This window comes from Perca flavescens, chromosome 14 (assembly GCF_004354835.1).
Source record: "Perca flavescens isolate YP-PL-M2 chromosome 14, PFLA_1.0, whole genome shotgun sequence".
Taxonomy (NCBI): domain Eukaryota; kingdom Metazoa; phylum Chordata; class Actinopteri; order Perciformes; family Percidae; genus Perca; species Perca flavescens.
The window spans coordinates 26,866,686-26,892,276 of NC_041344.1; the positions used below are offsets into that span (position 1 = coordinate 26,866,686).

At 41.6% G+C, this 25,591-nt stretch overlaps 1 protein-coding gene across 5 annotated transcripts in view; it reads right to left on the reverse strand.

Annotated features, from left to right (window-relative positions):
- LOC114568149 (CMP-N-acetylneuraminate-beta-galactosamide-alpha-2,3-sialyltransferase 1) overlaps nt 1–23,415 on the reverse strand; it is a 96,072-nt gene extending 72,657 nt beyond the window's left edge. For 3 of the 5 annotated variants that reach the window (XM_028597566.1, XM_028597564.1, XM_028597565.1), the window contains exon 1: nt 23,315–23,415. The gene's annotated coding sequence lies outside the window, so the exon portion shown is untranslated. Of the gene's footprint in view, nt 1–11,310; nt 11,570–23,314 lie in introns of those variants that run through there. The other 2 variants (XM_028597563.1, XM_028597567.1) reach the window with 2 other exon arrangements.
- Between the last annotated feature and the right edge of the window lie 2,176 nt (nt 23,416–25,591).

The window sequence follows — 25,591 nt, forward strand, 5'->3', positions numbered from 1 at the left end:
ACACACACACACAATGTATAGGCTAAAAATCAGACAACACATGCTGCCAAAGCTCTGGGCCTAAACACAACAGTTCCTGGAAAAATAAAGAACAACAAGATATCACACAGAGCCAGATTGTGCTCTGCTCTGCTGTACAACGTGAACACATTCTGCCTAAGGCTGCTAAGACAACACGGTTACAACGCATTTTTGAAAGCACTTCTATCTGCTCTACCCATCAAGATGTCGTACATTGTCTAAATCCAGTTTACATTTCAAATTCCCATTGTGATCTGAGAACAAAGGGGACGACACATTTGGGAATTAGTGTCAACTTTCGATGCTGGAGCGGCAAGACAATACAACCCTGTTGACTTTGTGGCGTGAAAAAGACAAAGGTCTTTTGTCCTCCAAGGCGCAGCGATGCATGGCACATTTTTATGAAAGGTATGTTTGTGGCATTACGCAGGGCACAACTGTCTGGTTTTTACAAAACCTTATGATTCCAATGGTTTTGGACCAGTAAATCAAGATGGATGATGGTCATGGATGAATTTCCTCCCACCGCAGAGACACAATATAACCCTCAATCATACGTGTAGAAGAATCTCAATGTTCAGTTTACCCTGAGTTCCCGGGCGTGAGTTTCCAGTTCATTGTGAAAAGCAGCTGCACTATCTCTTGATTAAATCACTGCCTATTCTCCAGCTCAGTGTTACAACTGCATTGAATAAAAGACTTAATGTGGATTCCGGTTTGAGGAGAAAATCTTTTGCTTGAATAGATATTTACCTCTGGTTGCGATATAACGTTGTTGAATATCGCAATAACGATGTTACGTGCGATAAAATAAACAGTTATTAAATTGCACTCAGTTCGGCTGCTTCCAGTATTCTGCTAAAATTCATTCAAATTTGATACTGTTAATATTCACCGCCTAAACTTGATTCCCCCCACTAAATACAGGTAAAAAACCTGCACAGGCTGAGCAGAGTGTTCATGTGCTCCCACCTCACATCCCCTGCTGTGTTAGAAACCTGAAACAAAGAGGTGTCATGTATGCTGACGTGTGTATGAAAAGATTACACTAATTTCCCGGAACGTGTCTTTATGCCGGCTTCACAGGACTTGTTTAGCGAGGTAGCATGAAATAACCTTTAACTTGCTGTTTTGCAGCTCTGCCGTTTCTTTTCTTCTCCTTTCCACTCGCTCTCTCCCTTTCCCTCCCTCTCGTCTGTCTGTCCTCTTTTACGAGGCCATATCCACATAATGCCGAGGCCGACGGTTTTGCTGCGAGCACCTGGCGAGTTAAAGGATAGGCCAGGTGGTACGCAGCTTTGACTGCCAATTAGAGCGGTGACCATGTGAGAGCTGCCCGAGATAACTTCTAATTAACAAGGGACCTCCGAGGCATAACAATTAGCCTTTCCTTCAAATAAACCCACATGTCACACCCACTGACAAAATCTTTTTTTCTCCCCCTTTTCAGTTGCCAAATAACAGCCGAGAAAGGACAAGCAAAGCAACTGAAGACAACATGCAGGAAGGAACACTAATCCTGAGCAAAGCCTTGTAGAGTGAGAGCGAATTTATAGCATCCGAATCAAAATCAATCAGAATCAGAATGCATCATTGATCCCCTCGGGGCAACTGTTTAGTTGCAGTTGCTAACAGTCAGATTCCAGGTAAAAGTAAGGCCTCCTGCACACTGGCTGCGTGGAGTGGGCGTGGAATGGGCGTGGCGTGAGCATGGCGTGAGCATGGCGTGAGTGTGGCGTGAGTGTGGCGTTTCTGTTGCGTGTCAGTTGCGTAGCAGCTGCGTGCCGTTTTTTATGCCTTTGCACACCAGAAACGTGTCTGACGCGGCGCTGCTGCTAGCCTTGTCTGTACACGTGTATGTTTCCCATTGTTCGACATATGGGGCGAGAGTTGTGGAAATGTACTGCACTCAAGCAGTACTTTATGTTAAAACAAATATATACTGATCTGATTACAGCAAAGACAACGTCGGCAGTAGTGACGGCAAAATAGGCTACAGAATATTTTGTTCTGTATTGACAGGTGCAATATTTGAAAATCGATAAGTTATTTTTTTTTCTGCTACATTTATATCTGCATTTATGTCAAAACCTAGAGACTGTCAAACATCAAAATGTAATTTATTAAATGCATTTGTGTCGAAGTGACATACAGTTGTGTTCAAAATAATAGCTGTGTGATTTAAAAAAGTGAATAATGCTCAAAATCCTTTGAATAGCTTTTAATTCCATAATATCATTGGGAACACTGCACATTCAATTCTAAATCAAAACATGACCAAAATTGATCAAGTTTGTGTTATACCTTTACAGAAAGTGAAGAAAAAGGAATATTATGTTGTTCAAAAGAATAGAAGTATTTACATTTTTCTTTACAAACTCAAACATTTTACTGTATAAACTGAAAAATGTCTCAAGGGTTTGCTTTACTTTGAATCACCGCACTAATATTTAGTTTCATAACCATTATTTCTGAGAACTGCTTCACATCTGTGTTGCATGGAGTTGACCATCTTCTGGCACCTGTGAACAGGTATTGCACTACATTCCACAATTCCTCTGCATTACTGGATTTTGCCTCAGAAACAGCATTTTTGATGTCACCTATGGGATTGAAGTCCATGGATTGGGCTGGCCACTCCATAACATCAATCTTGTTCATCTGGAACCAAGACTTTGCTCGCTTACTAGTGTGTTTTGGGTCATTGTCTTGTTGAAAGACCCATTTCAAAGGCATTTCCTCTTCAGCATAAGGCAACACCTCTTCAAGTATTTTGATGTATTGAAAATGATCCATGATCCCTGGTATGCGATAAATAGGCCAAACACCACAGTATGAGAAACATCCCCATAACATCATTTTTGCACCACCATGCTTTACGGTCTTCATAGTACTGTGGCTTGAATTCAATGCATGGGGGTCGTCAGACAAACTGTCTGCGGCCCCTAGACCCAAAAAGAACAATTTTGCTCTCATCAGTCCATTGAATTCTCCTTTGGCCAGTCAATGTGTCCTTGACAAATTTCAACCTATTAAGTACATTTCTTTTTTTCCAGCAATGGGACTTTGCGGGGGCTTCTAGCTGATAGCTTTGCTTCACATAGCCTTCTTCTGATCGTAACAGTACTCACAGGTAACTTTAAGTCTTCTTTGGTTTTCCTGGAGCTGATCATTGGTTGAGCCTTTGCCATTTTGGCTATTCTTCGACCCATTCGAATGGTAGTTGACCGTTTTTTCCCACGTTGTTCAGGCTTTGGATGCCATTTCAAGGCATTTGAAATCATTTTGGCTGAGCAACCTATAGTTTTTTGCACTTCTTTATATGTTTTCCCCTCTCTAATTAACTTTTAAATCAAAGTCCGCTGTTCCTCAGAGCAATGACTGGAACGACCCATTTTGCGGAGTATTTCAGTGTGAAATGCACTATAACCAGCATGCACAACATTTGCTTCCTTCCTTAAATATGGGCCATAATTGACGCCTGTGTCTTCACAGAATCAATCACCTCACTAAGTGAACACAACACTGCTATTATTTTAACATGCCCCTTTCAATTACAGATTCAAATTACACAGAATGAGCAGCATGCATGTCATGACTGTTGGGTCTGTTGGTTTTCTATGACTCTACAACACTTACTAGTAAATTATTTGCCATGTAGAAATAGCACTTCTACCAAAATGAGCATTGTGATGTTGGACTGCTATTATTTTGAACACAACTGTATATGAACATCTTTTTGTATTCTATTTTGCCTGGAAACGCTTCCAACACGCTTGTGTGTCGCGTGAAAAATAGGCTTCAGTCCTATCTCTAGCATGCACGCGTTTTCGTAGGCTTGAGCCACGCCAGAGACGTGAGTGTCACGCAGGCAGTGTGCAAGCTCTAACCTCTAACATGGGAGCCGAAATAAAAACGGACACGCCACGCAGCTGACACACTCACGCCATGCAGCCAGTGTGCAGGAGCCTTAAGAGTAAGAAATGAGCGAGTCAATAAGTGTATATTAACCATACATACTGTATGGGAGAGTCCCTGAATAAAGACATTACCTTAATCCGGACAAAGTACTAGATGCCGCCAAACTGTCAAAGTGACTAGAAGGAGAATTAAAGATACAGAAGGTGCTTTACATGGATGATGACTGAGGGAGTGGTGCGCACTCTCAGCCTAACTGATTGCACCGGAAAACCATTAGGAAGGCGAGGGGACAATCTGTGGCTCAATTTGACTAACTTGACGAGCCAAATGGTTTGTTACAGAGAACCATCCGAGAGACCGCCGTTGGAAACTATTTGGAAAAGGGCAGGCACTTTCAAAAAAATACCTGGCAGGTGACTGGATGAACCATCTGTAGGATTGGGCATCGAAAACTGATTCCTACTTGGAATCGTTTCAAAAATGATGATTCCAGTAGACTTTATTGGAATCGTTTAGAGGATTTGGTTTCAAATCAGATCATCGCTTCCCAATTTAATATGCGCAAGTTTTGGTTTCCGACGTGACCAGGCTTCGGAAACCTGTGTTTCCGAACAACGGATGAAAATAAAACTTTCCTCTTATTTGTGAAATAAGCATGTGACCCGTTTCAACTCCATCCCTCAAAGAATCAATAAGAACCGGAATCGAAAGGAAGAATCGCAATTGGAATCAGAATTGTTAAAATCCAAATGATGCCCAACCCTAACCATCTGTCTATCACGGCCGCCACAGACACTCCAACTGAAATGGTTTTTGAAGAGGGAGTCGTAGTAGTAGTAGTAGTAGTAGTAGTAGTAGTAGTAGTAATGGATAATCTGATGCTCCTGTTGTATGTTGATTTATCTGTGTTGTGTATTGTTTTGTCTGTATTTCCTTGTGAGTTTTTGCATTTTAAGATATCTATATATTGATGAGTTTGTGTTCTCTACTTTCTTTTATGTAAGCGTTAGTTGTTAGTGTAAATGATTGTATTTAAAAAAAAAAGGGTCCATCAAGGGACGTGCATTGCAAATTAGCTTAGGCTATAAATGCTGTGGTGTGTGGCATATGTATGTGCTACATACTTGTCCCTATACAAATAAATAAATTAATTAAATTAAAAAAAACACGGCTGTAGCTGCCAGTAGCTCCTCACCAGGCACTGACTGGTTTCAGTAAGCTGGTAGTTAAGACACAAAAGCATTCAATTAAAGGCTGACAAGATTGATTTTCGTATTTCATCCCGCGATTCGCGCCTGATATCGCGAGAATTTAGCTGCCGTGCAAGCTAACAGTTTGACAACAAAATGATTAAAGTCATGGTAGGTGCTAGCCTGGTTGACACCAGACCCTTCTCAGTTTTAACTGAGAGTGGGTCTGGGAAAGCTTCATTTGCAGCGCATTTCCAAAGGGCGTCACCAACGGACACCGCCCAAATGCCTCTGGGCGCAATTGGATAGTCCTTCAACCAATCAGACCAACGATCCGGGTAACGTAGCAGCGACAGCGCCATCAACGGCTTGCTGCGCTTCGGTGGCCGTCGTGTTGAATGTAAACAAAAAGCTGCTCGCTGTCGCTGCGCTATAGTCATCGTGTAAAGCCCGCCTCAACGGTTGTGATTGGTGCCTCGATTTGGAAACGTTGGAAATGGGCTTGAATGGGCTCTTGGCCAGACGGAATTGCAGAGCAAATCTCAAATTTGCCGGAAGTTCGTCAGGGTTTTCCCAGGCTAGGTAGGCGCATGTGTCTGTCAAAATTGAAACAAAAGAGGAAAACTCCAGAGGAGTTTAGAGCTCGGCGATCTGGAGAAAATCAAATCAATCACGATATTTTTGACCAAATACATCGATGTCGATGCTGCCGTGCTATTGTAGAGTTGACTATTGGTGCTTTCACAAAAAATGTACACAATGAGATTTTTGATAAATAACCATCAATAATGTGGATACAATGACTAAGTGGGTAAAGGCAAATAACAGAACAGCTAGAAAAGACTGGTAAGTTCAGAAAATGACATCACTTCACTGTAATGCAACATTTAAAACCAGGAAAAGACATCACTTGTGCCATATCACGATATCCAACATTTAAGATGATATCTAGTCTAGGGATTGAACGATTCTGGTTTTTCAAGGCTGATACCAATTATTAGTAGTTAATAAAACTGATAACCAATATTTGGACCCGATATGGATTTACAGTGGAAATGAAAATCTTGAAGTCAAAATTTTGGAATGTTACAAAATCCAACACAAAACTTTGTTCAGATGCTTTAAGCAATTATTTAATGAAGTGGAAACTTTCAACATAATCCCCAGTAAAAGGTAGTCAGATAGTGTTGTGGGCGTGAGATTAAGTCAGACTCGGTGGTGAGTGAAAGCCGAGCAGAGGGACAGACACAGAGCTGTAGCCGAGCCAAAGTAGAGTACTTTATTAATGAGCTTTATCAGTTATCAGGCGAATAAAACGCAGATCCAGATCATCTGCAAACGGCCAAAAAACTGCCCGATAATCGGCCTATCCCTAATATGGTCTCTTATATCAATGTCAACATAATATCGATATATTGCCCAGCCCTACGAGGACGTTTTGATATGTATGTACAGTATATGTATGATAATGTAGCTGAGCTAGCCATCAGAAAGGAAGAAACATCGGCTGCACAGTACAGTATGGTTTTACATATTACAGCAACCAAAAAAGCACCAGCTGTGGATTCCCCTCTTCTGCTCCTCCAAAAAAGGCACCTGCCAATAAGCATCATCAAGCTCGCAGTCGCAGATAAAAGCCACTCCGTAATTTCACAAGCCTAATTGCTGGAGCAATGTGTGTAGTCTCGAAGTCGCTGATTGCGCTAGGGGGAAAACGACTGCTTGCTTTCTTTCTATTGTGTGTCGAAATTGTCATTTTGTAATCCTCTCCGATTACCTCGCAAGTGGGTGAAACGCAGCCAAGATACAGTGGGATCTGAAGTGTTTATTTTTGATTTTGTTTTAAATGCTCGCATAAAGTAAAAAGCCATGCATTCTCCACGTGTGCCCAGAGTATAAGAAGTCTGCTCATGCTTGAGAAAAAGAAAAAAAAATTGAATGGCGCTGAGGTGTTTCTTGGGAAATAGCCAGGACTGTTAAGTGGAAACAGAGGGCAAATCAAAAAGCCAGGGAGAAGTCCAAGGGGAACACTGAAGGAAAAAAAAAAAGAGTCAGTGACAGAGCCGACAGGCCTGAACAAAAGGCACTAACTATTAGTGAAATATACTTGTACATGCCGCAGATACGTGCAGACCGCCACCCCGAGGGACTGGAAACATTTCTGTCGTTGCTGCTGAAGACTCGGTCAGACCTTGTTGTAAAAGCTGGGTACTTGAAAAGGGTCTGATTGGGTCTGTGGTGAGCCACGGGGATTCCTCTGTCTGGAGCCGGGAGTCTGAATGCCAGAGCTGAATAACTGATTAGAGTAAAGCCAGTGCTGACTGAACTCAGCCCTGACGACCACGGCGGCTGCAGACCAGCGGAAACACCTTGCAGAGGAAAGATCTTAAAACCCAAAGTTGGATCGTTAGAGAAACTTGCACTTAGAACGAGACGTTCTAGGCGCCCTCGTGGAACGCTGTACGTTTCTGTTCGCCGTGGGCGTGCTTTGAAGTGGAAACGGCAGCAGGGCTGGCGTTTCCATCAGTCTTTTTTTTGTAGTTTTTTTTGTTGCCTTGCAGCATGTCTTCATCTGGCTGGCAGCTGGTGAGAGTTGCCATGATTTACGTTGACTTATTGCTTCTTCCCTGCCTTATTGTAGGACTGCACGATATGAGCAAGATGTGCGATACTGTTGTTGAATACCACGATAACGATATTGCACACGATGAATAAACCGATATTTAAAGGGTACTCGGTTCTGCCTCTCTGCTGCTTTCAGTATTCTGCTAGAATACTACAAAGTGCTTGACTGAATTTAAAACGCACGAAAGAAACGCACAAAAAAGGCCCCACTCAAAAAGAATGAGTTGCATTTTAAAGTGCAGTTTTCTACTGATATTTTCTTTCAACTAACATACAAAACCTCAGTGTTTTTTGCGATGTGTTTATTGTGCCAGTTGATAAAAAAAAAAAAACTGATAGATTGTGAAGCCCTACTCTATTGTTAAAAAAAGGAGCTCAGAAAACACTTCCTTTCAGAAGAGTCACACAAATAATGCATGTACAGACGAGAAAGCACAGAAGACTGACTGCAGGAGGGATGTTGCCATACCAAAAATCTAGTATTCGGTACCGATACCAACAAAAGTACACAATACTCAATACTAAAGTCAATACCACGGTGTGTGTAAAAATTAAATAAATTAATATTTAAACATTAATTCCTTTATTTAAAGGTCCCATGACATGCCGCTTTTTGGATGCTGTATATAGGCCTCCGTGGTCCCCTAATACTGTATCCGAAGTCTCTTTTATATAGACCTTAGTGGTCCCCTAATACTGTATCTGAATACTCTTTTATATAGACCTTAGTGGTCCCCTAATACTGTATCTGAAGTCTCTTTTATATAGGCCTTAGTGGTCCCCTAATACTGTATCTGAAGTCTCTTTTATATAGACCTTAGTGGTCCCCTAATACTGTATCTGAAGTCTCTTTTATATAGACCTTAGTGGTCCCCTAATACTGTATCTGAAGTCTCTTTTATATAGGCCTTAGTGGTCCCCCTAATACTGTATCTGAAGTCTCTTTTATATAGACCTTAGTGGTCCCCTAATACTGTATCTGAAGTCTCTTTTATATAGACCTTAGTGGTCCCCTAATACTGTATCTGAAGTCTCTTTTATATAGACCTTAGTGGTCCCCTAATACTGTATCTGAAGTCTCTTTTATATAGACCTTAGTGGTCCCCTAATACTGTATCTGAAGTCTCTTTTATATAGACCTTAGTGGTCCCCTAATACTGTATCTGAAGTCTCTTTTATATAGGCCTTAGTGGTCCCCTAATACTGTATCTGAAGTCTCTTTTATATAGACCTTAGTGGTCCCCTAATACTGTATCTGAAGTCTCTTTTATATAGACCTTAGTGGTCCCCTAATACTGTATCTGAAGTCTCTTTTATATAGACCTTAGTGGTCCCCTAATACTGTATCTGAAGTCTCTTTTATATAGGCCTTAGTGGTCCCCTAATACTGTATCTGAAGTCTCTTTTATATAGACCTTAGTGGTCCCCTAATACTGTATCTGAAGTCTCTTTTATATAGACCTTAGTGGTCCCCTAATACTGTATCTGAAGTCTCTTTTATATAGGCCTTAGTGGTCCCCTAATACTGTATCTGAAGTCTCTTTCCTGAAATTCAGCCTTGGTACAGAATTACAGCCACTAGAGCCAGTCCCACAATGAGCTTTCCTTAGTATGTGCCATTTCTGTCTGTAGCTATTGAGGAGGAGAGAGGGGGGGCAAGGTGGAGAGTGGGGGTGTGGCCTTGACCAACTGCCACTTGTTTGAAAGCCATGATATCTCTTTCTCATGGGCGGGCCAAATTCTCTGCGTGGGCAAAGCAGAGAAAGGGGAGGTAACCTTGCTCCTTACGACCTTATAAGGAGAAGATTCCAGATCGGCCCATCTGAGCTTTCATTTTCTCGAAGGCAGAGCAGGATACCCAGGGCTCGGTTTACACCTATCACAATTTCTAGCCACTGGGGGGCCATAGGCAGGCTGGGGGAACTCAAATTAATGTTTAAAAACCTCAAAGTGAAATTTTCATGCCATGTCACTCTTCTTTCAGTGTTTTATTTTGTTATGGTGTGGAGTGGAGGGGGCAAGGAGAGCGTGATTTACAAAACCAAAAACGTCAGTCTTCTGGACCCCACGGCCCGTTGCTTTGAAGCCTGGCATCACCACACGGCCAGCCTACGGTACCGTCTTTCATGAGTTCACCCGGAACTCCCAGACAGCGAGCACGTTTACAGTAGTTACGTCGGTTTCTCTCTGTCGTTGTGGTTTTCCACAAAGAACCGTGGGCTGGTTAAAGTTAACTGATGTTGTAGAGGTCCGTTAAAAACAAGCGCTATCAGAGCACACGTTAGGTTGCGATAGGCAACGGCAGGGAGAAATAGACTCACTTGCGGTTTTGGGAGTTCCAGGTGAAGTCGTGAAAGCCGCCGCCGGAGGATTGCATCCCTTGGTACCTACGGTACTGTGGAAAAATGAGTACTGGCCCGTTTGGGTACCGAGTTGGTAATGAAGTACCGGTTCTCGTGACATCCCTAGACTGGAGTGCATATTATCAGGATGATACACATTTTTTCTCAAAATAGCCTCGCTCTCTTTTATAGAGTCATAAATGGCAATTGCTTATGGCAACTACAATTTCCAGATGTAATTGGGTTCCTTTGATAATGGATGCCACCAGAGCACCCAATCTCCATCTCTGCCCGTGCCACCCTCCTCCTCTAAATGCTGCAGCGTAGTCCCCCAAGGTCACGCCATCCAATCTGATTGGAGACGCGATGAGGAACCGGCTGAGCTAATGTATTCCACTCGCTTATTATTTATAATGGCGACGAGAGGTCACAAACCTGGAGTTTAACCCACACCGGGATGATCCACTGACAGTGAAACACACAGGGCGATTCATGTTTACTAAAAGATCAAATGATTCCTGTCAGAGCTAAAGTGCTGTTTACCTAAGGAGGCTGCACCAGACAGACAGACAGCACAAGATATCTCCCCTCTGCACATCTGCTCTATGTTCAACAGTTGCTCAAGTCCACCAACATTACAGTGCATGGCATATATAGTCTTTTCGAAGTCAGAAAGCAGAGCAGTGCATGAGTTAACCAGCAGTCCACACCACAGAATCCAAAGCCAAGAAATGTAAAAAAAAAAAAAAAAAAAAAAAAAAAAAGCCCTCAAAAAGAAGCCGTTACTTTTCCTCCAAGTGACAATACAGTAGGCTACTTTAAAAAAAAAAAAAATACAAATACACACAAACATGCTTATATTGAGACCTGAAAAGCAGGGGGTATGAATTACGCAATTAATTAATGATAAGCACTGAAAAAATAGTCATAAATCTGCAGGTGCGGTTAAAACATCACAACCAATTCGTAAGACGACAAAAGCCCGCCGTTGCTTTCCATTAGACATCTTAAGTGTTCGTATTTGTGCAGATCTTTGCAGGGGAAAGTTACAGTTAGAGCGCAACACCTGGTCAGCAGCACTTTAAGACTTAAGCCTTCATGCGCGCGTCTCCGTTTAACGCACTGGGATTAAAAACTATAATTAGGACGTAAGGTGATACCGGTGTCAGTCTATAATTGTTTAAAAGCATGCGTTGGGTCTCTATACTCACTTAAAGTGTCGTTATTTCCGTGCGGTGCGACAGCAGCAGCAGCAGCTCCACCACGGAGAACGGAGAGCAAATCGAGCCCAGGCAATCATAGCTTGAAGGGTCCAATTTAAGGGGAAAACAAGCTCCAAAACTGGCAACCTCACACCGCTGCCAGCTTTCTGCAAAAGAAAGCACCGGGAGGAGGTTTTTACTCTCCTCCTGGAACATGCACATCCGTGCGTTTTTCTGCGAAGGAGGAGGAACCGTTTCTCGCGTACTGGCTACCGTTATACTCGCTCCCAGGCAATGAGAGGCATGCATTTTAATTCCTGGGCGCTGACCATGAGGGGCACACGCCTCGCCTCACCGCGCACGCACGCACACACACACACACACACACACACACACACACACACACACACACACACACACACACACACACACACACACACACACACACACACACACCTGCAGGAATGAACAATGAGCTCCTATACACTAAAAAAAGAATTCATCTCTATTTATGGGCCATGTTAATATCTCACAACTGCTTCTTTTCTGTAATTGCAATAGTCAGCAGTGATCAATTCTAATTCTCTACATGCTCCCTAAAGTATCCCTATGTTTGAAACTTTATCGTAATTTCCACAAAAATTGTTTGATCCACAAAAATGTCTATATTTAGACATCCCTTCTAAATTTGCTTACAGATTCGCTACAGCTTGTTTCCATAAGTGCAGCACACTAATAGGATGATAGAGGTGACTGGCAGCTTAACTGCAGTGAGACTAAGCACGGGGAACTCACCCAACTAAAGTTCACTCAGCTGTAGCCTGAGGCCTGCAGAGACCTGTTGGTCAGATTTATGCCAACAGATATGTGACCGCTTATTAGACCTTCCAGCACTTTGTGCTTCTTATAGAATGTTGCAATATTTACACTAAATCCTCAGCCAGGGTTTGACTCAAACGTCTGTAACGAATCATTTCTGTCAGCCTTTATCCATCTAAAAAGTACACTAAATGGTATTTATCTGCCTCTTAAAAAGGGTTTGAAGATGTTTTGTTGCCATAACAGCGAGTTCTGAGTGTAAATGAATGCAATACTGCTTTGTTCTAACAAAGCTTTCGTCTATGTGATTGAGGTTGACTAGCCAATTTTCTAGAAAACATGATAGTTCTTCTTCAAAAAGAAAAACCTGCAGCTAAAGATATTTTCTGACTGCACACAGGAACACAATAGCTCAACCCCTGTTAGTAATTTAAATACATTGCCATTAAAACCATACTGTACTTAGATGAAAATAGCAATACATTAGGTTGAAAGGATAGTTAGCTTAACCAAGGGCAATACTGTATCTTGCATCAGCTTCACTTTGCATTGCAGGGAGATGCACAGGCTTTTGCAGAACGCCCCGGGGCCCCGGACCCCAGAGGCCCCCTGAAAGCCAGTGTTTGCATGCAGATAAGTTCATCGTTTGATAGAACATTTCCTCTCTGGTTGAGATTTGCATGCCGTCTTAGGTTCAACAGATGGGTGGGCACATGGCTGGATGGGGACTTGACAGGCCAGCTGAACATACAGGGTGGAATGATGGCTGCTGGCAGTGTGTGTGTGTGTGTGTTTGTGTGTGTGTGTGTGTGTGTGTGTAGGAGGCTGGTGGGAATGGAGTGTGTTGGAGTGTGCGGGGATTTACAGACAACGTGGTTAAACTGGGACAGGGTGATGGAAATAGAGCTTGAATTAGAGTGATGCACTTTAAAAAGTTGTTCTTTGAAAAATTGCTTTTGGCAATATCTGTTTTGGATATGGTGGCATGCGTTGCCATGGTGTTTTTGCACCAAATGTAGCCACTGGCTCATGATATTGTGTTTAAAATGTTAAATTCACTCATTATGGTTTCCTCTCCCTTCATTATTATATTTATGCCAAACATAAAATAAAAGGAAAGGAAATATGAACTCCTGTTATCTGGAGTTGTTAGGACACCACAGACCTGATTTGCCTATAATTTAAATAACTGCTGTATGAAATCAATTTGCGAAGGACCGTTAACTAAGCCCCTGAGGTATTCCTCTCATGGCACAGATGCAGTTTACAGTGCTAACTTAGCAATACTAAGCACCTGACATTCTTAGTATATTAAAAACAAAACAAAGTGTCCTTGATTTCAGACATTTTTAGGAAAAGCAGGCGTCTCATTTCTAACCAGCAACAATGTTAGCTAAAATGAGAAGTCTTGCTGGATTTTATCAGCTGTGGCTAGCTAGCTAATTAAGCTAACGTTAGCTACATAAATTGGCTGAATTTGACTTTTTAATGTTTCCAACTGACAAGAACTGAAAGAGAGTCTTGCCAAAGGCATCTTAAATATGCACTTGATGGCTAAATACAGTACATGGTGCTAAAAGACTGACGCTCAGAGCTAGTTAGACACACAAAAGTAGAAATTAAGTAAGATTAGACTTATTCAAAACATTGCATTAACCCCACTTCCCTAAATCCAAAAGAACAGGAGCTGCTAATGTTAGCCTAAACTGTGATAACATCCAGGACCAGCATTCACACAGTGGGGAACACTTGTGCTTCATATATTTGGTACCCCTAAAATAGCATGTGGCCCCAGCCCATTTGTATCTTATAGCAAACCTTAGCATGCCCAGCTCACACTTCTGTATTTTGGGATTTGGAAAGGGTAAAACCACCCTCCAATCTCTTGTTCAAAGTTTAGTCTCGCATTGCCAGACCTTCCTCCACAGCGCTGCGAAGGAGGGTCTGGCTAGTCCACACAGCATTCCGGGATGGGAGAAAAACGTGCTCTGGTTTATTTTTAAACCAATCACAATCGTCTTCGGCGGCACTAAGCGCCGGACGGAGCAACGGTGGCAAAATAGTGTCAGGAAGGAACTTGTTTTGGTGGAACATGTGTATGTTCAAAAGTTGTTTTAGTTGTGCAAAAGAAAACTCCGATTGGACAGATAGTCTAGCTAGCTGTCTGGATTTACCCTGCAGAGATCTGAGGAGCAGTTAACCATTAGTCCTCATAAATCCACCGGAGTTTAGAATGCCAACACAAAGAAAGCGAAAGGTAATGGACATCCGGCCGACAAGAGGGACATCAGGTGGAATTTCCAGCGGCAACAAAGCAATCCCGGAAGTGGAACATCGTGGATATAGACTACTCAAAGTTTGACAAGCCTCTAATGCTTTGTGCTCAGTTGCTAAGCTATAAAACATTGACAATACCTGTTCAAGGACGGGGTGAACCGTTAGTGAACTTTTTGAAAAGTTTTTGGAATTTAAAATTAACTTGTTCATTCTTCGATTGACAGCCTTGGCTGATTTATTTTTCAGTGGCATGCCTTTGTCCCCAGGTCATGAAATTTTAATGTAAGGGATAATGTCAGCTTGTAATTACAAAAAAAGGGGCAAGATTGGATTTGTGCACTATGTGCAGCGCTGCCAATGTTACTCTGAAGGCCCGGTACAGGCCAATCAATACTGTGAAATTAACAATTCTCTCCAAATGCTAGCCTGGAGATGTTCAATTAACAAAGAGTGGAAGATGGATTTTGTGGTCTTAAACTTTGTCAGGATTTGTACCTTCAAATGAGTTTTGTTTTTTTATTACGTCTATCAGTTTTGAATTAGGGAGTATGTTTGTCAGAGAAACAGTACAGCCTGCAGTCAGCACTTTCATCACTTTTTTTTGCCATTAGACATCATAGATTAAAAGCCTAGACAATATTTTACTCTTTTCTCAAGTCACTAATGCAGACCAAAGTGTCCCAAGGCAGGAATATATAAAATCTGCAATGTACTGCAATGAGTTCAGTGTACTTGATCCCTGTGTGCCCAATCCCTAGGAAAGCTCGATATAATATTAAGATCACTTACAGAAAAGGAGGTTCAAGATATACAATTAATTTGACAGTATATTGCGAGCAATATTTCCACATCTGAAGTTGGTACATTAGATAGAGCTAGTTAATTCATTTCAACATCTGGGGCTGATATTTCAGATCATTTTGAATATCCTTACAGTGGAGAAATGCTGGTCTCATTTCACTATGAGAGAATGATAACAGATGAAAAATGATTATTTCCACTGAAATAACATTAAATATATTAAAAAACATGTTCCATACTCCATATAGAAAGTGGAACCCCATAATAAACCCTTACAAGAATGTGCTGCGATGCATGCTGGGCTTTAGCTGCAGTATCTGTGCGCCAAATAGCAATATCTCCCAGCATGAGGCGTGCAGCCCTCTGGCAATATCCTTCTCACATAGAGCCAAGGTCACTTGGCTAACTACAGTATCTCATCTCACAATGCAAAAGGATTACCGGTTTGTTGGGCTACTCTCCGTTTGGGAAGCTTCCTCACTATCGCTCTCCTTCAACAGACCATCATGAAAGGCCGTCTACTCAGGGCTTGTGTGCCGCTATTCAGTGTGTTAAGTGTTGCTCTCATTCTCACTGTTTTTCCAAATGCAACAACTGATTACACATGTGGAAAAATGGACTGGGATGCTTTTAGGCTCTTCTTCAAATATGGGTGTTTCACCTCCTCCCACTTTTGCATTTTCATCTTAACTTCTCCAGTAGCTTATATTCAGAACTGTAGGGTATTGAATTAAAAGGTAGGGTTGGTAATGTTGAAAAGCTAGCAAGATTTGAAAGTAGTGTCTCCTCATGGCTCCGCCTAACCCCTCCCCATGATGCTCTCGGGGCTCCGTCCAACCCCTCCACATGATGCTCTCGGGGCTCCGTCTAACCCCTCCACATGATGCTCTCGGGGCTCCGTCTAACCCCTCCACATGATGCTCTCGGGACTCTGTCTTACCCCTCCTACGTGCACGAGCATCGCTGCATGAGAGCAGAGGAGAGAAAGGAGCGCTATTTAACTTCAGGTCTCACTCACCGTTAAGCAAACACCTAATCTCATACCAAATGTTTAAAACAAACATGACAACTGATAGCAATGCGGTGACGGCGCGCTTTGAGCTCAGGCTCGTACACGGGCGGGGGTAGAGTACACGCAGCGGGGCAAGGAGGCATTTCATTGGTTCTTTTCAAGCAGACCGCAAGGCTCTGATTGGTGGGCGTTTTTACAGGATTACAGCAGCTACAGATGACGGATCTTTTTCACTCCTTTTTCAGAGCCCATAAGTTATTATATAAATGATATAAGCTGTCGGGGTGTATAGACCATTTCAAACAATATATAAAAAATTGTATGTTTGAAATAGTTACCAACCCTGCCTTTAATATGTATTGCTTCCTCTCACTAGCTTATACTCAAGTTTCTCTTCCAGTGCAGTCTAATAAAATGATCAGTCTTGGAGCTGGGATGATAAAAATGGGTCTCCAAGGAGGGAAATCCACAAGGCACCCTTTTTCCAGAGATTATTATGGATGCAAGAAAGCTTTGTTGTCGAGACAGTGCAGCATTACATGAGCAATCCTTGGAGAAAAACTTAGATTATCAAGCAAAACTTTCCGAGTCAGCCTCACAGCGGCAAACTACTCCAGATTTGTGGATACTGTAACAAATAAGTTAAAGTTTGTGTCATAATTAATTGCATTATTGGCATGTTGCGGTTTTTGTGGCTCTGCAGCCATGGGCTATTAGGATTAGACAGTGCAAGATATGGAGGATTGAGTGTTTTGCGGACCTAAATTCTGCTTCTACCAATTCAGCAGCAGCTCCACATGAGAGCGAAGACCCCAGGAGTATTTTAAAGAGCGGATTATCAATTCACTGCTGCCAGGAGTCTCTCCACTGGTAGACACCGTTATTTCAAATCTTCGTCCAATTATATTATGCTTGCAGGGGCAGTGTGTGTGTGTGTGTGTGTGTGTGTGTGTGTGTGTGTGTGTGTGTGTGTGTGTGTGTGTGTGTGTGTGTGTGTGTGTGTGTGCACATGCAAGTTGATTGGGCAGGTGCAAAAGGAGGGCACTGAGTACTGGGGATATAATCTAAAGCAGTACGTTTTTGCAGTCAGTAAAAATATAGTTTGAGAGAGCTTCATGGCTTTTAAGGAGAGATGAGAAGCAAGGTCTCGGAGGAGGGTGTTGGAATCTTGTCTTGTTAATGGAAAAATCATAATCAAAAGTGTTAAGAGCGCTGGGGGTGTAGAGTCAATCTCAAACAGCAGTTGTGTCTTTGTGTCTTGAAAATTGATTTGATCTCGGAGTAGTTTTTGTTGTTAGTTTCTGTTGTCAATTTGTGAAAGTGCGTCAGCATGGGGGTCACAGCATGGGCGTCAGATGGGTTATTGGCATGCAGTGACACTTGCCACCTCTTAGCCTCTCTGAGTCCAAAACTTATTGTGCGCTGTGCTTTTTTGTAGTGGAGAGCAAAGTTCATAGAAACTTTGCATAGACTAGTTTGAAAGCAAATTTTTAAAAAGTCGAAAAACCCTGCTAATGGTCTGTATAGAGGCTGCAAGGCGTTACTGGTAGAGGGGCTAAAAATGTGATGTTTGTCCTTCAGGATGGAGCTAAAGTAAAGACCATGGCCTCATTAAAATCAAAAGCATGTATCCCCTTGGGAGTGTGAATGTGCTCAGTAAACTAATCTGCTGTTATATTATCACATAAAATGCGTGAGAGGGGGACATTTCTGACGGATTGTGATTCTGGAGGAAAGCACATGGACTTTCCAAAATGTAAAGGGTCTAACATCAGAGGAGCACCTGATGTTTAAGATAAACAAAGATTCATGTGAGGCTGTAATTAGACCAGTAAAAAGTTGCTTTTGGTCATGGTGGGACCCATAGGTCTGGAAGCTAGGCAGGTGTCTAATTTGGGTTTACTGTACATGACAGGTTGGCACCAGCGAGTACCCAATCTCCTCTTTCCCACCATTCTACATCAGATGTCCACTGTGCGTTGTTTAACTCACAACGATTTTGCAAGGCAACCTGCAAATTTGATGTTAATATGCCTTGAAAGCAGGGCCGTAGCTACCATACAAAACAAGTCGCCTTGTCGATGGAGAGAGATCTTCAGGAATTTGTTCCAATTGGGCCAGTTTTAATTGTTCCTTCACGTCCGTGAGTTTCGGCCATGTTTCGTGCTGTCCAGAGACAAAGGTTATTTCCATTTCCCATTTAGCACATCAACTCTTTTAAGAAAGGCAAAAACCACCTCAAACGAGCGTAAAAACTTTAGCGCAATTAAGAGTATGATCAAATGTTGCTGTTTCCATCCAGCTTTCTAGTGCAATACTTCAAAAATATGCATAAACACACGTGAATGGAAACACAGCTAATGTTTCAGTTTTATGTAATAAATCGTAAAAAATGCTATATTATATATATATCCAACCGGAATATGCTGTTTACATGACCTGTATCAAATTCGGAATATTGTCATATTTGAAATAATAGTGGAATATCTGTGTGCATGTAAACTTACTCAGTGCTGCCTCATGGAAGATAACCCGACTGTTTTGACATTAGACTGAATGTAGAACGCAAGAAGCTTGCAGTGATCTCAAACACACACACACACACACACACACACACACACACACACACACACACACACACACACACACACACACACACACACACACACACACACACCCCCCTTTGTGGGGACTCTGGGACTCACAACCTCCCACCCCCTTCACCTGAGTCTCCCTCTTCTCTTTTTTTTTCACCCCTCAGCCTGTTCTCCTTTCAGACTCTAAACTTCTTAGCTAGAGTGCAGTGTTGTTGCCAAGGTACTAACAGGCTCTTTTGCCAGATTGCTAAGAACTTCAAAGTGTGTTTGACATGTACACTTGGGAGGCCTGCGCTGGAAACGAGTGTGTCTCATGTGGAGACCTGAGGACGGGTCTTAAAAGCACAGAGTGCATCTACAATATTAACATTCAAAAAGGAGCCCGCGCTTTGCTGACTCTTACATGGCTCCTTTGAATTTGACATGTGTCATCACTGTCACAGCAGCTCCAGTAATATACTGCAATGCCTGGCTGACGAGGAGCGTTAAGACTAAAGGTTGCATGGCCTACATATCAATTAAGGAACTCTTTCCGGCATTTCATTTGACATTTGACACACTGGAGGCACCTCTTTGTCCCGGCTGCCATGTTGTGTCGGTCCTTTTTAATTTGAAGTGCCTTTTCTTCTGAGAGGCGTTGAGGGAGCAGGCAAATGTTATAGTATTTAATTTAGCACTTCTTCCACAGAACATGACAAGTCTGTAGATATAGAAAAAGCTTTCAATCCTCTCAGTGCACTTGGGATCTTTTCATTTCATCATGATACACCAGGGTTTTTCTGGGTTGTCTTTTTATCTATGCAGCCCCCACACTGACTAGTCACAACATTAAATTTAAGTCAAAACTCAAGAGGGCTTTAAAATATGAAATGTGAAGAGAAGTGGATTAAAAATGAGACCGCATGAATGAGTAATGAATTCACAAAAGATGGAGATAGTTAAAATAAATCAAAGAAATCATTCCTTCAAATGTTGTTTCTGCATGTATACCAAAGACACAAGGGGGTGTGGGCAGAGATGGACCAGCTTGACTCTTTCATCTCATAATTGAGCCTGAAGAGGAGTCTGTATGTTGAGAAAAAAAAGTGGGTATTTACTGGAACTACAGCAGTCTGTCATATTCTTATACTCCCCAAAAGCCTAACTTTTAATTTTTAATTTCTTGTTAAAGACCAGGTTTTTCCTGATCGACATAGGCGCTAAGCAGTGGAGCAAATGCATCCCCGTTATTCAATTAGGGGGAGCAAAGTTATAGTTTCCCCATTCTGTCGCTCTGTATCTCTCCTAGTTTGCTCCTCAATTTTAAAAACATAACCAGGCGCCTATGCTAATCAATAAAACAGTTGTGCTTTAAAGTTTGGTCATGAATTTTTCCAAAATTTCATCTCTTAGCCTTGATGGCTAATTTCCTTTGCCAATCATAGTGGTTGATTCCTTGATTCACGTTCTGTGCCAATGTAGGAATTATTTTGTCCTTTGTGTAGTGAGTGTAATTTACAGGTGTGGAGGCTGGGGTGGTAGATGGTCACTTAACAGGTGCAGGACACCAGTTTGAGTCCCATTAAAGAGCGACAAATAGTATTTGCCTTAAAAAGAAAACGTACAATCTTTTCCTAAATTTGACCAGTGTTTGGGGTCATAACCAACATTTAATTTTGACATCTTTTAAAATACACAGAATCATATAATCTATTGTTAATATAAAAATATCAGTTAGTATATCTTTAATCTCATTGTCAAGAGATTGTCAAAATAAAACAATGTTAGCATTGAATGTTAAAAAAAAACAAAAACACTGTCACTGAATGTATTTCACCGTTATGTGGAATCGCCCAATGTAAAGCTATTGACTTAGTCTCGCATTGCCAGACCAATCTCCACAGCACTGTGGAGTCAGGTCTGACCACTCCACACATACATTCCGGGACAGGAGAAAAAAAAACACTGGGTTTTTTGCATTTCTTTAAACCAATCACAATAGTCTTGGGCGGCGCTGAGCTCCGGACGCAGCGATGGTGGCTCTGCAAAATAGTCTTGGGAAGTAACTTGTTTTGGTGGAACATTTGCACCCTGCAATAAAAAACACCACATACAATAAAAATTAAATAAAAAAATTAAGTCAACTGTTTATTACATAATACAGTAACGTGAGCTATTTAAATTAGCTGGATACATGATTAAATGTAATTTGCTCTTACCAATGTATCGCTGTGTGTACTTCGTCCATAGAAAATCCCGACCAATCATCCCAAAACGTCCCAGTTAGAGAGCAAATGCCGTAAGAATATTCTTTGTAAATCTTTGCAATCATTCCTCGAAAGAACCAACGCAGGCCTGCCTTGATGCACAATCCAGATTTTCCTCAAAACCTGCCATTTTCAGCGTGTAGCTCGCTAGCTCGAAGGTTGTTTTTGTTTCCCGCATTGAAGTCGAGTTTGAGAACGGCAACACACAGAGAGGAAATTGAGGGACACCCAGCGGAAGAGGCGGTTGTACTGCAGAATGTACTGCCGTTGATCCAGACTAGAGTTACATTAACTGTCACATCAATTGTCACAGTGCTTTCACTATTTAGTAGGACTTTAAAAGGTGCTGTAGGTAGGATTGTGTAGGACTTGGCCAAAAAATTTGAACATCGACAACTTCTCACTCCCTCCCCACTTTCTGCTAAAGCCCAAAACAGTCTCCTAAGCCACTCCCCCCACAAGGGAGAATGAATGTGTGTGCATGAGCAGTGATTGACACGCAGTTCGACACCCCCTGCGTCTGAACAGGGAGCGGTGGATTTTTGCAAAAAAAAGGCTGTAGGTGGTACCAGAGGAGCCGGATTTATTTTTTTGAATTACCTGCTACATGTAGTTCTACTGGAACATAGGGTCAGTTTCAGCAAATATGACAGAACGTTAGTTTTATAAGTCTTACCTACTGCACCTTTAACACCATCAGAGAGAACTGGTCAATATACTACAGTATAGCATGTCCCATCATTCCTAGATGTTAAAAATAAGTGTCAGGATTTCATAACCGTTATGATAATGTCATTGGTAGTAGAACACCGTTTTCTGTGCTCTTTTCTGCCTTATCCACTACTCAATACACACACCCCGCAGGAAAAATGGTAAATGGGCTATTTGGCTTGATCACCTTTTCATTCCCATTAACTAAAGGAATCTTTGAGCAAAGTATTTATTAGTGAGATGGCCATCCTTTGTTTAGCAATGAAGCAATGTCAAACATTTTGCTTTTGCATAATTATCCTGCATAATAATAATAACAATAACAATAATAATCATCATCATTATGGGTGGGGGAAAAAAATCGATACAGTATAGTATCGCAATATTTTCCGTGGAAATACTGTATCGATACACAGACGCCAAGTATTTACTATATATGTGTTGGTCAGTCTGTCTGCTTGACAATCCCATTTGGCAGCAATAAAATTGAAGTGAGATGAACAAACGGAGAAATGTATCTTTTTAGATAAAACAGATATATATTTGACATAATTTGAAATTGGGAAAAATTTGAAGTTGGAAAAAAAGGTAATAAATTGCAATATATCGCATAATATTGCAATATCTTTAAAATCGCAATAATATTGTATCATGACATAAGTATCTTAATGATATCGTATCGTGGGGCCTTTGGTGATTCCCACCCCTAATAATCATCCAGTTAAATGTGTGAAAACTGCTGAAATCATGTAGTTTTGATATGCATGTCATTCTTTGATTCAGACTCATGATGCCATCTGATACTAAACAGATTGAGATGCCTTGTGAAGAAATGTCTTGAAACCAGTGCAGTAGTCCGTGAGAAGGGCTCGCCTTGCCTGGTCTCTGCTTACCTTCCTTCAGGATGGGATTTGCGTTGAAGCTAATGATGTGTGCATCACCCGGGGTGACTCATGCCGTCCTAATAGCATTACACAGGGGATTGTTCTACTTGATGGCTGCTGATCATAATGTGTTTGGCCTAGTTTGTCAGTGTGACCATCTTCCACGAGATCTGAAAAAAAAACTGTACGGGGAGATGCACAGAATTCCTCACTATGTGAGGAGTTCTCTCACAAACTACTCTATACTATAGAGACATTTCCATGAAACAATGCAGGGTTTGCATGACACACTTTAAAAGGGGATATTAAAAGTTATTCTTTATGTCAAAAAGTCCCATAAAAAGACAAATAACATTGAATTGATCCTGCTCACAAGTGGGCGAGATTCCCTGCACCCAGCACTTGTCCCCTGTGCTTGTCTGCATACATTTTTCCACATTTATTTAGTTATTTTCATATTGCATTCATTTTCAGCTTCCTATAATTTTACCATTGCTTTTGTGTAACATTTCAGCACCTACTACCCCCGGGTTGGTTTGTATTAAAAGTGTTAAAATCTTAGAGTACTGGTTTAACTTAAAGCAAACACACAACCCTAGTTTGGTTTCATTTAGATTTGTTGAGTTGCAGGTTTGAACAGTTCATTATTTGTTTCTTCACACTCACCTTTTCTCTGTTACTTTGTCTGGTCCACCATTCAAGGAATGTTTGGGGAGGAGCCGCCGAGCTTTTCCTGTGTATTTTATGTTGATGATGTCATCACTGACATCATTGGACTGAACCAACTGTTGGGGTTTCTTGTGTGTAGAGATATTTCATGTGTTTGTTTGATGCATTTGAGGGGTTATCGTGGGACTCATGCTGCGTTCATACCACCTCGGAATAACAGGCACCGCCCCCCCCGGTTACGTTGTTTTTCCGACTTGCAGCGTTCATATGGTCGGGATGCGTGTTCTTCTTCTTCTGTTATATTGGCGTTTGGCATAACAACTTTTTGCATGACTGCCACCAACGGTTGGCCGTAGCCTAGAACATCAGGCGTGTGAAAACATGGAGGCCACAATAACAAAAGATTTTCTGCTGTTTTCTTATGCGAGCATCCAAACAGCACATCGCCAGGTGTTTGTTTGTGTTATCTACAATGTATTGTTGTTTTATACATAGGCCTATTTATGAATAATTTCAAACATGTTATGTCTGTGCATTTTTCTTGGCAGAGGCGTTTGTCCACAATAAACAGTTTATTGTCACTGAAATATGTTCAGTGAACCAAAGTCGCCTACATCAAACGTCAGTTGTCAACAACACGTCACCAACTGGGGAACTCTGTTATCAAAATCTAGCCCGAGTTTCCCACCTCTGATTCCCACAGGAAGTTACGTGAATGGTGACGTTTTCACTCAGAAAAATGTTTTTCCGATGTCCATGAACGCACGGTAACTTACCTCGTAAAGTGTCCTTTGATTGTGTAGAGGAGCGCAACGTGAGACTATAAATGTTTTTGCAGGGAGATAGTGGTGTGGTCCAGGCTAGATTTACCGTGCGTTCATGGACATCGGAAAAACATTTTTCCCCAGTGAAAACGTCACCATTAACGTCACTTCCTGTGGGTATCAGAGGTGGGAAACTTGGGCTAGATTTTGCTAACAGAATTCCCCAGTTGGTGACGTGTTGTTGACAATTGACGTCAGATGTAGGCGATTTTGGTTCACTGAAAATATTTCAATGACAATAAACTGTTTATTGTGGACAAACGCCTCTGCCAAGAAACATACAAAGACATAACATGTGTCAAATTATTCATAAATAGGCCTATGTATAAAAAAAAAACACATTATCCGTGTCCTTTCCCGCAGAAAACACAAACAAACACCTGTCCATGTAATGTTTGTATGCTCGCATAAGAAAACAACAGCTAATCTTTTGTTATTGTGGCCTCCATGTTTTCACACACCTGATGCTCTAGGCTACGGCCTATGGTGGCAGTCATGCAACAAGTTGTTATGCCAAACGCCAATATAACAGAAGAAGAAGAACACGCATCCCGACCATGTGAACGCTCGCAGTCGGAAAAACAACGTAATCACGGGGAGGAAAAAATGTTTTTATTTGATTGAACAAAGTAAAGATGAGAAGCCGCGCTGCCAAGACAGGGTAGGGAAGTTGTAAAATAGACCTTTTTCACGGCAGAAATGTTGACATGTCATAGTAGGAAAAGCACAGGTGTATTCATACCCATTACTGATGGCTGCATTCCACTTAGGAGAGGCCCTGGTATTGTGCATGCTGACTCACTGAAATAGCTTCCTGGGAAACTTAATGGAACTGAACCATTGTTAAGGTTATCAACTTAAGCTTTGCTTTTCCTACTATGACAAGTCAAAACGTCTGCTGTGAAAAAAGGTCCATATCCATGTCCAAAAATAAATACCTGCAAAACTAATGACATTCCCATCACCTTCAGCTGTAATGAACTAAGATCATAAGCATTATACCTGCTAAACATCAGCATGCTCATTGTTAGCACGTTAGCATTCTGATGTTAGCATTTAGCTTAAAGCACTACTGTACAGTACAGCCTCACAGAGTTCATAGCTGTCCGCTCAAAATGTCAGTGTTGCTACATTCCATAACACTTCTTTCTATTAAAAAAATCATAAATCAATCTAAGCCACTTTGGGAAAGCTTAGCTCAATCTTTCAATGCATACAATTATTTGTATTTGTTTTAATATTTCCAGTTTTGTATGAACAAAAAAATAATTGGGCGGAAGGATGTCATGGCTACATTGTTTGATTGCCAAGTGATCCCTGGGAAGTGCAGTGCAAGAATTCACCAACAGTCAACACAAAGATGCTGCTACTTCAAGACTTTAATTTGTCACCGCAGCTGAGCGGCTACTTAAGAGTGGCTTTCTTGCTCCATAACAAAATGTTGCATGCT